The sequence below is a fragment of the Prinia subflava genome, unplaced genomic scaffold (genome assembly GCF_021018805.1).
Source record: "Prinia subflava isolate CZ2003 ecotype Zambia unplaced genomic scaffold, Cam_Psub_1.2 scaffold_98_NEW, whole genome shotgun sequence".
In the NCBI taxonomy this organism is placed as follows: Eukaryota; Metazoa; Chordata; class Aves; order Passeriformes; family Cisticolidae; genus Prinia; species Prinia subflava.
In genome coordinates this window covers 108,930-112,554 of record NW_026961105.1, presented here as the reverse complement: position 1 = coordinate 112,554, position 3,625 = coordinate 108,930, and the positions used below count along the sequence as shown (strand labels likewise).

At 52.4% G+C, this 3,625-nt stretch overlaps 1 pseudogene; it reads right to left on the bottom strand.

Annotated features, from left to right (window-relative positions):
• Positions 1-1,496: 1,496 nt before the first annotated feature.
• LOC134546504 (feather keratin Cos2-2-like) lies at positions 1,497-2,264 on the bottom strand (annotated as a pseudogene).
• Between the last annotated feature and the right edge of the window lie 1,361 nt (positions 2,265-3,625).

The window sequence follows — 3,625 nt, the reverse complement described above, 5'->3', positions numbered from 1 at the left end:
CAGCTCCAGCCATTTCTTCAAGGTTTATCACTGGTCATGAGAGGGAAGAGTTTGGTTCTTGCCCCTGTCCTGCCCGTCAGGAGGATGTCAAAGATCACAGTGAGGTCTGACCTCAGTCTCATCTTTTCCTGCCTGAATGGGCCTAGTGACCTCAGCATCTCCTCGTATGGGCCCCCCCAGACCCTTCCCCATCCTCGTGGCCTCCTTTGGCCGCTCTCTGGTAGCTTATACTCTTTTTCATATGGTGGGTCCCAGAAGGATCCATGTGGAGGTGTTCCCCATGAGGGTCACACACAGAAAGTGAAGTGGAACTGCAGATGGTTTGGTTCTGGACACTGAGACCTGTGCTTGGGCACCAGGTCTCACTAGGAGCAGGTGAAGCCTTGGTTTTGGGACAGAGCAAGGTGTGTCAGCAGCCTGTGAGATGGACAAAGCTGGTGTCTCTGCGCAGAGATCTAGGCAGGAGGAACATGTGTGGAAGGTCACAGCAATCACAGAATGCTGTGAACCTGAGCTGGTATTTGGAGGTTTGCAATTTCTTCAACCATTCATTTTCTGCACCCAAGAGGACATGGATACCCAGGGAATGATATTTGGAGCAATTCCTGGGACTGGATACCAAGGGCTAAACATAAATTTTCAAGCAGAACTGAAAAGATTCCTAAATAGTCGCATTAGCAGTGAAACCCCAAGTCATTCGCACAGGGAAGATGGACACCTGGAACAGAAATTTGATCCTTTTGGAGGTGTTGGGTCTACAGGGGTGGAGACTCCAGTGCGCAGATGGAGTGTGTTACCACTCCTGCCTTGGGACTGACCTCAGCCCTGTGTGTCTGGGCAGCAGCTGGGCCCTGCCAAGTGCTGAGGGGCTGTGTGAGCTTTGGATCTCATCTGCTTGTTGCCAGGTGTGCTGGCCACCGAGCCTAGGCCAGGAAATGAAGGCAGGGTAGGAAGAGATGAGGCTGTGGGCTTTCCCCAGGTGTTGTATCCCAACCCCTCTCCTTAGGAGCGAAAGGCTCCAGTCAAGGCCTTTGGTTTCTTAGTAGCCAGGGATGTTCTTCATCAGCCCCAATGGAGAAGGGCACAAAGTCAAATCCTCTGCAGCGAGCCCCACCCATTGCTTTCTGCATCTTTTTCCTGAGCAGACTGCTGGAGGAATTGCCACAGAACAACTGATGACTCAGAGGCCGAAGCTTGAATGCAGCACAGTTTTATTAAGTTGAAAGAAGAAAAGGAGATGGCTGACAGAGAGCACCAGGAGCAGCAACTAGGATGGAGCTCCCATCTGGTGTTCTTTGGAATGCCCTGCAGAGGAGGGAAGGGCCACACGTCCACACTAGACTGGCCTGGCGAGAGAGGGACAGAAAGAGAGAGGCAGGTAGAAGAAAGAAACGATGGTCCAAAGCTCTAAATACAATATCCCAAAGCTCTATCTCCTGGCCAGAGCCTTGTTGTGAGCTCTTGGAGACTGTTGCCCGAGGATGTTGCCAGCAGATTTAGCAGGGCCGGCATCTGCTGCCACCATAGCAGTTGGTGATGCAGGAGATGTCAAAGCTGCCAGAGGTGATGGGCACTCCTCCACAGCTGAGGATGTTGCCAACAGCAGCAGAGGTGGAGGATCCCACGGCGGTGTTCTGTGGGAAGGAGCTGAGGACGGGGCCAGGCAGGGTCACCAGCACAGCAGGCGGCTCGATGACGACGTGGGAGCTCTGGCACTGCCTGACACAGCACTCATTGCAGCTGCTGGCCAGCGGGCAGGGGCCGCAGGGCTGGCAGCAAGGGTCACAGGGACGGCAGCAGGACATGGCTCGGGGTCACAGGTGCACCTGGCACAGAGGGCAGGGACAAGCAGAAAGTGAGGACACCTCAGGAAGCAGCACTGCACCCAAACCCCCTGCAGTCAAGGCACCTCCTGGCCCACATTGCACTGCCCATTTCCAAGGCCAGGAGCCACCTCAGCCAAGTGCCAGCCTCTCTCTGTCTGCACAACACCTGCTCTCCCCTTGCCTCTCCCAGCAGAAGCACCTCCCAGCCCTGTGCTACAACAGCCCCATTCAACTAAGACTTCCAGCCAGGAATGGGTTGTCTTGAAGCAGAAGGAACACAAGGAGGAGAAGAGGCTTTCTACTCACCTGATTCCTGAGAGAAGGAGGTGAGAGAAGTGAATGAGGGAGCAGAGACTTGGGCTGCCTTTTATAGCACTCCTGCCCTGCCTCAGGACCAGAGGCATTTTTGTGCAAGTCATAATTTTGTGACCAGCTCATGCCACAAAGTGCACCATCCCGACTAATGGCTGGGGCTGTGTCCTGGTTTCCTGAACTTCTGCCTTTTCATTTCCTGCCTAATTCTGCATGCTTTCCTACATGAACGGTTTGTTAAATGCTGGGATGAGATGTTCAAGGATTTCCTGAATAAAACCATTGCTGAGAGTATTTAGAATGTTCAGAACATTCTGTGGCAGCATCTGCTGTGGAGAATGTGTTCACCTGTGTCATTCATGTGGGTTTCTTTTTGTCCAAGTTGTCCGGAAATGGGCATCAGTCTCGTGCTTCTTGCCCACACGCCCAAGGGCTGCTATGGGAGGGGACATGACACATCATTTTCTCTTGCTTTTGCCATCTCTCCATGATGGTCACTCCCTGTTGCACACAGGTCTGCATCTGCTGGGCGGGTTGGACCTTGTTGCTACTCAGTGCTCAGAGAAAAATTGTGTTGGCCTCATTTGTCTCATTGTCTTTCTGTGCAGTCTCTGGGGTCCTCTGGGAAAACCAGGAATGGTCTGGGGCCTGATCATTCTCCAGGATACCTGAGTCATTTTCTGCCGCACGGGTCCCCTGTATCTCCTCATCTGAGTTCCCAGAACTGCACATCTTTTCTATCTGTTCTTGTTTCTTTGCTGACTCTGTGTGAGCATAGAGATCTTGACAGTATTCCACGCAGGTGTGTTGGAGCACACGTGTGTCATTCTGTGCTTGGGTGACCCTCCTGTGGGCATGCCCAGGTCAGAGCAGCAGGCCTTTTCCCTGGAGTGTTCATGATCTGAGAGAGAAACATGTTCCCTTTGACCTCAGGAATGGCACTTGGTATGGAATCTCCAGCACAATGGTCATGGCTTTGAGCTGGCAGAGAACTCACACTGCAATCAGCTTCTGCCTCCTGCACACTGCTACATTTCTTCTCCCATCCCCCCCATGCCTTTCCCCCCTCGGACCCCCAGAACAGTTCTGAGGGTCTGCCAAGGCACTTGGTCACGTCTTTAGTCTCTTGATCACTGTCCATTCATTATCTCCCTGGCAACAAATAGGAACTGAGTTCCCCAGAGAAAAAATGCCCCAAAACCTAACTCCTAAGGGAAAGATTGAAGGAATGCAGTCTTTTCTCCCTGGAGAACTGCAGGCTTGTGCAGGGCCTCATCACAGTATTTTAGTCATGAAATGGGCTCTACCAGTTTTGTTTTCTCTTGGTAGCTTCAGTGTGATCTGGGCTGCCTCAGGTGTTCCTGGATAGGGAGTACACTTAAGTACCTCCTGCCCGAGTAGACACAGGCAAAGCTCCCAGGCACAGGCAGTACTTAGCAAGCTTTGTTATCAGTGATATTCAGCTCTTTGCAGTGGTCAGCTCTTAG